This window comes from Anas acuta, chromosome 1 (assembly GCF_963932015.1).
Source record: "Anas acuta chromosome 1, bAnaAcu1.1, whole genome shotgun sequence".
NCBI lineage: Eukaryota > Metazoa > Chordata > Aves > Anseriformes > Anatidae > Anas > Anas acuta.
In genome coordinates, this window is record NC_088979.1 from 83,112,702 (window position 1) to 83,126,501 (window position 13,800).

Here is a 13,800-nt window from a genome sequence, read left to right on the forward strand (position 1 = left end):
TAATAACTGTGTTTTGTGGAAAGTCTACTACAGACAGCATATGCTGCAAGTACCCCACTTCCATCAGGGCTTGCAAATAGGAATGCCTAAATTCTGGACCGTCATCATGCATGGGCATAAATTAGGTGCTAAAAGGTTTGATGCTTTTAAGTTTGGGTCTGTTCTGGGGTCATACAGAGCTGTGACTCTTGGGAACTTGAGGTCTGTGTGCAATCTGCTCCTACACACAGTTTGAGTAAGGGTGGCACAGTTAAATCCTGCCCCACCTAGGATTTGCTTCAGGCACCCTATTGTCCTAAGAAAACTTCCCCACCACTAGATTTGTTCTGTATAGATTGTAGTGTAGGTAAAAATTGCTCATAATCTCATAATAAGCATTTACGTAGCAGTTGTAAACAGACTTCCATTTTGTCCATAGCATATGTACATGTCCATAATTACACAAAAGAATATTTTCCTTTTTTTTTTTTTTTTTTTTTGGGGGGGGGTGGGGGTGGGGAGGGAGTGAGGGTGGGGATGGGGATGGGGAATGAAAATCAATATCCACAGGGAATTCAAAGCCAACCACAGAATGGTAGCTGTTGTTTGAACCATGCCATGATTGACTTTGCAATTATTTTTTCTTTGCTGCCTTGGAAAAGAAACATTCATTTTCTATACCTTCCCTTTTCACAGAGCAGCCCTATACTTGAGGCTTTATGAATCACGGCTCATGTACTACTGATGCTGTGTCCAGTCCACTCCTAAGACTGAAAGCTAGGAGATGCAGGAAGCCTTCATGGCCTTGTTGATTTATGAGTTAAAGAGCCAAGAAGAGTTACTGAGCTCTTAGTCTGTGATCTGAGGCTGCTTAAACAGAAATTACCATTGCAGATAGAGAGGAGACCTGTCTGTTCTCAGGGAGATGACACACACTACAAATGGAGTTTTATGAAGGACTGAGCAAAATAGGACAAAGCCTTAATTTATCTCATAAAGACGCAACCCAAATTATGCTGATGACCACACAGGTTGTTTCTGAAAGAGATTGCTGGGATTTTCATGTATTTCAGATCATTCTAGCCCTAAGCCTCTTTATAAAACATTTAAAAACTTGGATTATCAGAAGCTGGGTGAGGGAGGTTTGTTTAAGTGGCATGCAGAAATTCACAGGTTAACAATGATGGCCTTTTGGGGAGGATGACATTTTAAAAAAAGGCAGTGGCAGCCCTTCTTTGCCTTGCTATGCATGAGATGGGAAAGCAAGGCAGCCTGACACTGTTCTGAACTTTTCAGACAGAAACCTCCCCTTTCCCCATAGACATTTTTGCATGCTGGAGGAGTCAAACTTCTTGGCTTGTTGCTAAGGTTTGGAGGAAACACATGGAAAATTGTTCCTAAACATTTGCAGTGCTGGCGACATTAGCAACTGAAACCCGGTAGGTAAATGTGAGTAAAAAGTAGCAAGTAACATGTGGTGTAGAAAGCATTTACTATTATGTTTAAGTGCTTGCAGAATGTCTCTCTGTTGTTATATTTACATGGAGCACTTTGCGTACAGAACATCGATCTCTTACAGAGCCAACACATTACTGTGTTAGAAATAGTAAATTAGCAACAATACAGTTCAGGTAGGGGGGCTCTCAGCAAAGGGAATTTACCTTTATCACATAAAATGAAAGAGAAAAACCTATTTTATACCTTTATGTCTTTGTCAGCCCACATGACAAGGAGGCAGTTACCCCTGCTGCTAGATGCCTTTGACAACATTGTTAAAAGGCATGCATAACAGAACCAGCTACCACAGGAATTAAATATTCTGAATGCTTTATTTCCAATGTTAGTCACATTCAGCTCCCTTTCCTGGCCCCTTGTCCCTCAAACCTGAGCAGGTGGAGGGACAAGAGGGCTGAGGAGGTCAAGACATTAAAACTATTTTGGATCGAGACAATAGCATCTCACTGAGGCTTGCTTTACCTTGCACAGTTCAGTGGGGTGGTGCTGTAGAAGTAGCTAGTTGGAAATGAAAAGGGGTCATAGACTGGCAAGTAATAAATCTTTCTGCATTTCAAGGGACAAAAATTACACCCCCTGGCCTCCACAAGAAAAATGTTGGGAGGTGAGTGTAAAGCTGAAGCTCAGGCCAGTAAAGACAGCACATCTGGGCTTGCCAGACTGTACCATCAGGACATAACCACACTTGCACTTCCATAAAAACTTACCTCATCTCCAGACTGCACATGAACATTTAAGCTCCAGCTTTGGTTCCAAACCTGAGCTGACACTGCTGTCTTACATGGGCTCAGCTGACATGAAACTCGCTGTGGTACCAGCTGTGGATGGCTGCTCAGTGCTCACCTTCAGCTACTCCATAGCCCATGATGATTGGTAGCAGTGGTTGACATCAAGTCAACAAACCTGGCAGTGCTTCTTTACAGAGCAAAAACAAATGCACAGCATAGATTTGTTGGGTCAGTGACAGTAGATATCAATTGTGGGGTCCAAAACTACCCTAGAGAGAACCATTGCAGACAATCACCACTACCTGTTGCTTGCAGACCTCCCCACTGCTTCACCTGCAGCAGTTGAAGACTACAGAGTTGAAACTCACTCCAACATGATATGATATCATGACATGATATCCTGATTTAAGACCTGAACCTGCAACTGCTTCCTTAGGTGGGAGCTAAAAGGAAGGGTCTGATTTTTCTACCTCTATACATTTTCTATGGGATGAGTACATTCCTTGTTCTTGTTAGTAAAAACAGGAGTTGTCTCATAAATATTTTATTGAATATCTTTCTCTTATCTAATAGTGTTGAGAGAACAATAGAGGAAATAGCAGAATGCTAGTTTTGTTTTCTTCTGATAACACTTATGTATATGTACTTGTGGACTAATACTAGAAGAACAAACGGCGTGATCTAAATTAATCTCATATTTGGTATTTCTAAAATTGCCTCCATGAGAAAATTTGGACCCATGCTGAGATTTTTTTTCCTTTTATGATGCAACTTGCTTGTTTCAAACCGTGCAAGGTTTTCTTGCTTAATTACAGCTCAGTGTTTTTAACTGCTGGCTACAATATTGGAGGTCTTTTGCAGTTCCAATATACATCTGCAGGTAAGAGAGAAAATATTACATAATCCATTAAGTGTTGTGGATTACTAAAGTTTGTAGAAGACTGCAGACACAGAACATTCTATTCAAGCTACCCAGATATTACTAATTTCTCCATTTCCAAAGAGTTGCACGATTCCAATTTTACCAGAGGCTATGCAGTTAAAATCTCACATACAGGTCTGAAATCCTGTAACAATAAAAGAGAAGAGCTAAATTTCTATTGTTGTACCAAGATTTCAGTTCATGGTCATAGAGGGTTGCTAAGGAAGCAGAGTTTGAGCTTTGTAAAACAAGAAGAGAATTTTCAGCTTTCATCCTTCAGTTGTCTTGCTTGCCTGAAAGGAATTTGAATTGTTATTGTAATGAGCCTTAAAAATAATTAGCTGTGCTCTTTCTCAATTACTTTGAATACAGAGACCCAAAAAAGAGATGTGCCAACCAGTCTGTGTGCTTCAGAAACAGGACTGCTACATATTTCATAAATGACCACAGCCAGATTTGTTAGGGCTAGATCTGTAAAAGAATTTCACTGCTATGTAGCTGAGCAAAACAGCATCTGCCCCCCAGGCAGCCAGGCTGTCATCTGTCAGATTTTCTTTCCCCTACCCTGGGTGGCTCCATGCTGCTAAAACTCCATATGGAGCACCTGAGGATTGTCAAGTGATTCAGTAAAAAATTTTGGAAGACCTTCAAATGACAAGGGAAGGAGGATGCAAGGATGTAGTAAGTAGTTGGTCTCATGTGAATAGCTACTCCAGTGATCCTACATGCTCCACCAGTAGAAATAAACCCTATGTCTGCCTTCGGCTCGCTTGTCTTTCATTTCCCAGGGCTCTCACAGGTCTCCTAAGCAGGTACTGTCCTTCCCCTTCCCTCAGCACCTCAGTCTCTTTCAGAGGAATCTGATGGGTACCCAGCGGTAGACTTTAAAGTCTACCATATGGGTGGTAGGCATATATATGGATAGGTCCAACTGGTCAAGTGTCTGTGGGCCTAGTATTGCTCCTGGTTAGAATACAATTATTGTGTTTTTGTTAGGGAATGCCACGTGTGTGTGTGTATGTTTGTTTGTTTTTATAAGATTAAACGTTTTCCTGATACATTCTCAAGGGTGTTCTCACACAGAAAAGTTGAAGCATGAAGTTAAGGACTCCCTAGTCAGAGACTAGAATTGAAAATCTTTTCAGACAGAAAACACACATTTTGACACAGTTTTATTTTCCAGAACAGCCACAAGTTTGGGGTTCATTCCAGCATGAAATAAAAACAACAACTGAAACTTAAAAGTAACTTCAGAATTGAGTCTTTAGCATTAGGATTTAGCTCTGTTTCATCTCTTATATATTCTTCTTTTGCATTCCCGTAGGTACAAAAATCCTCATAACAGCAAAGATTATTATAACAATAACACACACAAAAATGTGTAAAATACATGATTTTCTGTTTCTGCTATGGAAGTATTCATTTGGAGAACTTATATTCCCCATGAAAGTGACAGAGAAAAACACCATCAAAGAGCATTAAGAAAGCTATTCTATTCAACAGCAATAAAGCTGCCAAGGTCTGCTGTCTCACAGCTCACTTGGAAAATCTTTAATCTGAAGACTTCTGACTCATTAACATGCAGATTATTGATATTATAGCCTCGCTGTAACTCATTGCATGGGAGCATCAGCATCATGATTCCTGACTTAGCCGCACATTAAGTTCTCTGACCAGATTCTTCCAACAGACCCTTTGTGTCTGAGCGCCCTCCAGTTCATTAACCAACACATTTAACATCTTCACAGCTTGTTCTGTCTTTTTCCAAGGAGGGCATGTGGGTGCACTGTTATGGCAGGACTTTACTGATATTTTAAAAATAAAACCTCATGACCTTAGGTATAAAAAAGCAAAGCAAATTTAAATAAAGCAGATTGTGACCTACCAAAAGAAAAAAAAAAAAAAAAAAAGAATCCAAGCTCAACCCCAACTTCTTTTGAATTATGTAGAAAAATTCCATAGTTATTAGCATTCTTTCTTTCTAAACTGCTACTTAAAAGAAACAATTCCAAAATTTTCACTTTTTATTAAATGAAATTTAACCTTTTGGGGTAAGAGAGACCAGGGCTGCTAGTTCTCACTCTTACTTGTTCACAATGTTCAGAAGAAATTTTTGTAAGACAATTGGTATGTTTCCTGTCCAGAAGAAAAAGGACCAATGTGACAAATTCAGATGATTCTACATAACAGAGAAGGAATTCTATATAGCAGAGAAGGAAAATCATGGGCCTCTGGGTATAAAAGCAGTCCCTTCCTTGGGAAAGTGTTCTTTCCCTTGTCTATAAAATAGGTGACACAAAGGGGACAGGAAGGAGAGTGGTAGCAGTTCTGCTCCATTCCCATCTTCCCATGTCCTGCCCAAAAGGACCACCACGTCTGGGGAGAAAACCCTGAACCATGCAGCAAGCAGAGCAGCAGCCTCTGAGGTCTGTGCAAGCTTCCAAGTACGTTGTGTCTTTCTGTATGGAGACTGTCGTCCTGGCTATGCCTACAAAACATTCCTCAGACAACTCCTCTGCCACATTTTTGTAATTTAACTTTGTATATTGTTCTGATCCTTTCCCAACTACCTTTGGTAGAGGCTTTATATTAACTCTTTAGAGAAGTTATGTTATTAACTTCCTCAAAAGTTTCTACTTGGAAGCTGTCAGCATACCAGTTGGCTATATTTTCGTTCCATCTGGTGGAGATAATATATTTTCAAGGAGATAGAAGTAACAAATATTTGAACAAGCTACATTAGCTTACTAGAGGATCAGTCATTCTTGAGAAACAAGTGTCTACCTACATGAAGATACCATCCTCTCCTTAAATTGCATAAGATTGGATGCCACTGAAACATTGTGTGTCATTAGCTCCTTGTATCTTCTGCTGTAAAGAGAATAGGCTTGAAACAGGGTCAAGAGTTGACTAGAAGAATGAAGTGTTTGCATTTGAAAGTCCCATGATGGTAAAATATTAAAGGAAAAAAATACACAGCCAGACACAGCAAAAAGTAAAGAGGAATGAGAGAGGACTAATTGAGGGAGAAATAGAAAGATCTCAACCACATGGATTTTCTTTAGCGCTTAAGAGAAATAACAAAATATTTATGAAACGCACTGAAAAGTGTTGAAAGTAATTCACATCATCATTAAAGTATGAAACCAGATGACTTCCTCCAGCACTCTCATGAAGATCCTTTTTCCACAGTGCCTGCAGCTACATTTTACCCATGTCCCAGGCAACACTGTGTATTTATAACAAGTCCACTGTTAACCACAGCTGCCAAAAAAAAAAAAAAAGGTTGTGTGTGTGTGTGTGAAAACAGCACTCCAAGCCTTTCTATGAAGTAAAACTCCTTGAATTACTTCCAAAACAAAAGGCAATTCAAACTCAGAAGAAACTAGCCATATCCTTATAAAATTGAACATCTTATGTAAGAAGAAGATCTCATCTTCTGCTTGGGTCTGTTTGACATGGGTACAGAAGTGAGCCAAGATGGGTCAGGGATACCCACCATCAGAGAAAATTAAGTATGAGTAGTGCATGATGGATAACCTCACAGTGGAGTTTGTACTGAATACGTAAGGGCTGGCACACAAGTTCCCACGAGTGCTCCTGATGGGGTATTGTTATAGGCACGTCTTGTTCTCTGTGCTTGTCTCCTTCCATTGCCTGATCAAACAAGACATGGAAAGCAGCAAGGCAGCAGCTGCCCTTGCTTGGGGCTGTTTGCAGACCACAGCAATCTTGTGTCCTAGGCACATGTATGCTATAGTAAAGAGCCTGGTGCATTTGTGTTAAAAAACAATCAAACAAATCAGTATTAATTTGGTCAAATAAAGAACATTGCTAATGCACATGCTGACATCTGAACTACCCCTTCTAGTCTTCCACAGTGGCCTTAGTAGAGAGAAATGACTGCTTCTTACAAGAAAATCATCTCATCACAATGCAGATGTCTGAAAGTGGTCAAAGGAATTGTGCCATAAAAATTCCTGTTTCTCTTCCTGGCTTACCAAGGCAGTTCAGGGTGTCTGACTCCAACGTGGTGACCTATACCGCAAAGGCCTAAATTTAGCTGCACCACCATAAGTAATCAAAAGCCTATATAATAAATATAAAAAAAAAGATACAAAAGATGTAAACAGGCTGAACAGAATACTAGATAGTAGAATTACCATTTCAAACACACTTAAGCATTTGGCTAAGTATTTAAAACTCAGGGCTTCTGGTTCTCCACGTAAATTAGCAAGAAGACTACTAATGCACTCTACAGGAGCTGGACTAGCCTGTAATTAATTATTCCCCCTCTAAAAGACAGCAGTCCATCAGCCCACCAAAGGCAGGCTGGCTCAGCAAGAAATGATGGAGCACCACTTAGAAGCGTATTTTTTCTCCAATGAACAAATGTGATAGGATGATCTGTGTCCTTCCCCTCATATTACTATGATAGATACCCATTTTTGTGGGACGATTAAAAATTGATTGAAAGTCCCTCATCACTTTCCTCTTTCTTTTTAATAGAGTAGAATTATGTACCCAGACAGGTGTTTTTCTGCTAGAGGTCAGATCTCCAGTCACTGGCTTTCCATGGCGTTAAAGTGATCAGCATTCATGTCATGGTGTGTCATTAGGGTCTCTGTCCTACAGATTTCATAGAATAAAACAATCTTGTAGTTTTACACTGTAATCCTCTTTGTCACTTTAAGTTATTGTCATGATGAGCTGCTGCTTTACTGTTGGAAAGAAATAGCACCACGTGATAATGATTATAAAATGTGATGTTTGCACATTAATCTTTTGGCTATCATCTCCGCCCTCCCTTACATTTGAAGGGTTAATAAATTGGTTGTAAATATTTTTATTTTTTTTCCAGAGTGGAACTTGTCACAAAAGATGCAGAGTTAAATATTTACATAGAAGAAATATGAAAACAGGGAGCTAGCTAGTTTGAGGACCACTCCCATCACCCTTCTTTGACTCAAACCCCACATTTTAGCTAAATGATTAATAATTTCTGAATAATGAACTGTTTCATCTCCTGAAATTTTAATTTCAGGATGCAAAACAAAAATACACCTGTGCTTTTTCTAAGAGCTTAGCAGTATACTTGTTTGTGTATATGTGAATACATATATGTATATGAAATTCATATGAGCCATCAGAAATGTAAAATTATAAATGGTTTTAAATCTGGAAAATAATAATTTCTCAAAAATTATGCCAAATCTCATCTCTTGGTTATATAGGTCACATTAAATTTGGTCTTTCAAAGAGCTCCTGAAGTTTAGAGGAATCATTAGAGAGTTATTGAGTGTCATTGAAGGTGACCTTTGGGTACTCAGCACTTCAAGCATCTCATCCGTACATGGATTGAGAGAATCCACTCTTGCAGCAACTCTTTCTATAGATCACAAAACTGGAGTAAAGTATTTCATTGTTATTAAGTTAATGCCCAGCTGCTAATTCTGTACCCATCTTCTTCCACTGAGGATATAGTTTTAGCTTCCCAAACAGGCCATCCTTTCTCTGATGATGAACAATACATATGAAAGTATTTTGTTGTTTCTCTGTGTTCATTAAAGTGGATGTTAAACTTGAGCTCCAAAGAAAAAGCAAACGAGGAAGGTAGTAGACTAATAGATGTCATATATCCTAAAAGAGCTCTTCTTTTTCCTGGTCAGTTTGCACACTTAAAGGAGATTTGCATTATTTCCAGATACAAATGACCATTCTAGTCTGAAGGATATCTGCAACATACCTGTGCAACAGTTTCCTGGAGTCCTCTACTCTCAAGAAGAAATACAAAGCACCTTCAGGCAGAGATTCTGTAGTGGTTTCACACTGATGGCCAATGAAACTCCACCACATCACCCTCTCACTTCCCCTCCTCACAGGAACAGGTGGAGGAAAAAACAAAAACAAAATAAAACAAAAGAAAAAAAAAAAAACACTCACAGGTTGAGATAAGGACAGTATGATCGCCCAACCAATTAACATGACAGGCAAAACAGATTCACAGAAGGGAGATTAACAAAATTTATTGTCTACTACTATCAGACAAGACCAATGAGAAACTAAAAGCAAACTAAAACCACCTGCCCTCCATCCACTCTCTTCTACCCTATCCCCCTAAGTAGTGCAGGAAAATGGGGCCTGCAGTCAGCCCACAATGCTTTGTCTCCACCTGCTCCACCAGGGGCCTCTCCACAGGCTGCAGCGAAACACTGGCTCTGGCACCTGGAGCACCTCTTGCTGCACTGACCTTGAGGAACTGCTAGAGGCTTGTTCCCTCACATGTTTTCACCCCTCTCTCTCAGCTGCTGTTGAATGTGGTTTCCCTTCCTTAACTCCATTCTTCCAGAGGCCCACCCAGCATCGGTCCCTGGCTCGGCTCTGGCCAGCTGCAGGTCCCTTTTGGAGCCGGCTCTGCTCTGACATGGGGCAGCTGCAGGACTCTGCTCACAGAGGCCACCTCTGCAGTACCCTTGCTACCAAATCTTTGCCATGTAAACCCAATACAGATTCCTTTAACTTATTTACAACATTTCCTACTAGGATATTAAAAATCACCCAATGAGTGTCTTTTTTTTTTTTTTTTTCTAAGGTCAAATGAGTCTGAGGGGTAACCTCAGCTGGAAACATTTTACAAACTCTTAAAAATGCAATTCATATTGCACATTAGCAGTTTATCTATCCTCTGAACACATAACTAGAATAACTGAGGTGTGCAGGAGAAATGCAGCACCTTGCAGCCTGCTCTGGAGGGGACCAACCTCAGAATCCCATGTACCTAGTGACAAATTCCCCAAATATGTCCCTCAGTGCTATTATCCTGTCAGTAACTCTTCCTTTATGCCAGTGAAAGCTCCCTTGATGTGTATTTGCTATTTACAACTACATCTGAGTATTATTAGCAAGATGATGGTTTCTTGTATAAGTTGCTTGTGGGTCATATCAGGATTTCTGAATTTGTGCAGAAACTAGTTATGTGGCACAGCTGGAAGTGTTAAAATTCAACTTTTCTGCCTCTCACTATCTCCTATATAACACAACCTTCATTTGTTGTATAGTGCATGAGGCATCACATTGTGAAAATAAGTAAAAAAACACTGGCCCAAAATAATGGAATATAGTGTTCTTCACACCAAGAGTGGCAGGACATAGGTTCTGTTTTGGTTCCCTGTTGAGTGAGAGAGACAGAAAGATGTGTGTGCCCATGCCTTGGGCTTACATGGCAAGGTTTGGGTAGCAGTGGGGACTGCAGGGGTGGCCTCTGTGAGCAGAGCCCAGCAGCTGCCCAATGTCAGATCAGAGCCAGCTCCAGCCAGCTCCAAAAGGGACCTGCTGATGGCCAGAGTCTAGCCAGGGGGTTATGCTGGTTGGGCCTCTGGGAGAGCAGATTTAGGAAAGGGAAACAATGCCATGCAACAGCAGCTGGGAGAGAGGAGAGAGAACATGTGAGAGAAACAGCCCTGCAGCCCTCATGTGAGTGCAGCAGGAGGGCAGGAGGTGCTCCAGGCAGGCAGCAGCAGTTCCCCTGCGGCCTGTACAGGGAGAGGCCCCTGGTGGAGCAGGCTGTCCCCCTGCAGCCCATGGGTCCCACATGGAGCAGATCTCCACGCTGCAGCCCCCCCATGGGTGGAGGAGCCCCCGTGGAGCAGGTGGATGTGGCCTGGAGGAGGCTGCGGCCCATGGAGAGCCCCTGCAGGAGCAGGGGGTCTGGGGGGAGATGCCACCCAGCCGGGGGGGACCCGTGCTGGAGCAGTTTGCTCCTGGGGGATGGATGGACCCTGTGGTACGGAGCCGTGCGGGAGCAGTGCTCGAAGAGCTGCTGCCTGTGGGCAGCCCCCACAGGCTCAGTTGGGGAAGGACGGCATCCCATGGGAGGGACCCCATGGGGAGCAGGGGCAGGGAGGGACCCTGAGGGAGCGGCGGAGACAAAATGCTAGAGACTGACCACAGACCCTACTGCCTGTTCCCCTGTGCTGCTTGGGGAGGAGGAGGTGGAAGAGGGTGGATGGGGTAACCTTTTTTTTAGTACCCTTTTAGTTTATCACTGCTCTAATCTGCTAGTGATAGGAAATAAATTATATTAATCACCCTATACTGAGTCTGTTTTGCCCATGAGGACAACTGATGAGTGATCTCCCTGTCCTTATCTCAACCCTTGAGCCCTTTTCATCACATTTTCTCCCCCTTTCTCTTTAAAGAGGGGAGAGAGCGCAAGCATTTGTGGTAAAGTTCAGCTGCGTAGCAGGGTAAAACCATCACAGACCACTAGACCTTTGGGTTTCGATCTTTTCTGACTCTCCAATGTTTGTTACTGCGACCCAGGAGTCTCCAATTGCTCCCAGTTTTAGGACCCCCACCCAAAACACTTGATTCAAATGTCTGAGTGGGCAGAGCACCAGCAACATGAGGAGTGAATGCTGACTGACTCACCCACCCAGTCAACAAGCCACTGGGAGTACATTTCCTTAGGCAGCCCTTTCTCACAGGTTGGAGACTTTACTCATTTCGCAACACGCAAATATCTAAGCTAGAGAAGACTAAAGCATATGGTGAAATCTCATGCTTTTGGTGAGATAAAAGACACCCTAATATGAAGGGCAGCTATCTACATTGGACATATGCAGAATGGATTTAAAAGCTATCATGAAGAACAACGGTTCACCTAGAAAGTTGAACTACTTATTAAATCTTGGATATATAGAAAATTATGTGGAACACATTGCCAGTGGCTAGAGGCTGCTCAGAGATACAGCAATGCACCCTTATTTATTTCAGTGCAGGAGTCATGGTAAAACTGGAAGCAGAAGGTGAGTCTTAAGGCTTTTTAAGAATTGACTCTGGTCCTGAGATGAAGAGTTACCTTATCTCCGATGTCAGCACTGTTGGGGGAAGGAAAGCAAACAGGGATGGAGGAGAGGAAAGAGCACAAAAAAGTGAATGTGGAAGGAATGCAAGTAGATAAAGCAGTAACAGAGGCCAGACCCCTTTACTTTCTCTCTCACATCAAAGTACATAGTTAAAAGAATGACTGTGTGGACTGATACAGGCAAGGAAAACCCGGGAGTGTGTGGGGGGGTGGGGGTCACTGAAGCAGAGAACTTGTTTTGCAGGCTGAATACAGAGCAAAGGTGGAGAGCAGTAGCTGTAAATGTCATGCTGTAACTCACAAAGAGGTAAGGGAGTGGGACACTCGAGTCCTAGAGGACATGTTCAGTTTCTGCTTTTCTTTCTGTTTTGGAGTGTACCAGTGGCAACTCTATATTGAAAGTGCTGCAGTGCACCTATCCCTTGAGCAAGCTTTGTGTGGATTTTCATAAAAATGAGCTAATACTTTATATGAAATACAGCTCATGCAAGTAGCACATTGCTTCCTCACTCCATGCTAAAACATCACATCAGTCCAACACCGGAGGGGAATCATATTTGCTGTTGAATCCACATCACTACTTCCTGCATTATTTTGGATTTTCAAAAGAGGTTTCAGAGCCAAATATAAATGCAGCTCAGTTCAGCTTACTTCATAAATCCGATGAGGTCACAACTTGAGAAAGCACAACAGCTGGCTCCACTGCTAAATAACACGTGCTGGTCTTGGGGCTGAATTATTAAGCTTTTGCTTTGGTGTGACATCCTTCAGGGTAATTGACATCCTTCAGGGTAATGCACTCATCATTTTATCCAAGCTGCTGCACGGGGGCAGTGCTACATGCATGCTTGCCAGCCTCTTTCAAGTCTTGTTGATTGACTATTGTCTGCAAACCAAGCAGAAGGCAGAGTGCTGATTAACCGAAAGACTTTTAATTGCCACTTCTCTTGAAGTTTTTAGCAGCAAGGACAGAGATGGAGGTTTCACAGTGACCCCTTTTCAGACCTAATTGGAAAAGCTGATGGAGTGAAGCCGGATGAATGCTTTGGATTGCTCCTATTTAATGACTTGAGGGCCTCCATAGTAAGGCACAGGGCTCAAGCTCTCATTCTCTGCTGGAGATATAGGAACTGAAAAACAGGCCTGTTGGCTCTTCTTTTTGTGTTAAACAGATAGCAGACTAACTCTTTTGGAACTTTCCATACCTTTCAACATGAATCTGAATTTCGTGATGCTTTTGTCAGTATATTCAAGGTGGAAAGAGAGATTTCAGCTATTGCATTTCAAATTCAGATATGCATGTTCATGTAGCCTCAGGCCAAAGACTGCAAAGAATCTGCAAAGTGGTGAATAGGAGATGGAATCTGTGCTCTCTGGTAAAACAGCTCTGTTTTCTTCTTTTGCTCTTTGTTTTTTATTTAACAAGGCATGAACATTGCCTCTCACTGCAACTGCACACTAGAGAGCAGGCTGCTGAGCTTTGAAACGTAAATGCCGTTCCTTTCTTTGCTCCCTGGAGTTTTCTCATTTCTATTTATTTTCATTAGCAGAAATAAAAACAAATTAAAGCATGCAACACCCAATAGAGTAGGACTGTGGCAAGCACAACTGCTAGCACCTGGAGCATTTTATTACTCCGGTGGTATCCCCACATTTGAACAAAGCCCAGCTGCCTGAGAACTGTTGGAGGCTGAAAATCCAGTTGTGTTTTTTTTTTTTTTTTTTTTTCCCCATCATACAGTTGTATGAGGTTCTTGATCTCACAGCTCCATTCCTGTTTTATCCCCAAA

General features: G+C 41.8%; 1 long non-coding RNA gene across 1 annotated transcript in view; it reads right to left on the minus strand.

Annotated features, from left to right (window-relative positions):
- LOC137858362 (uncharacterized) overlaps positions 1-9,498 on the minus strand; it is a 43,094-nt gene extending 33,596 nt beyond the window's left edge. The window contains exon 1 of the long non-coding RNA XR_011097676.1: positions 8,891-9,498. This is a non-coding gene — a long non-coding RNA (uncharacterized lncRNA). The remainder of the gene's footprint in view (positions 1-8,890) is intronic.
- Between the last annotated feature and the right edge of the window lie 4,302 nt (positions 9,499-13,800).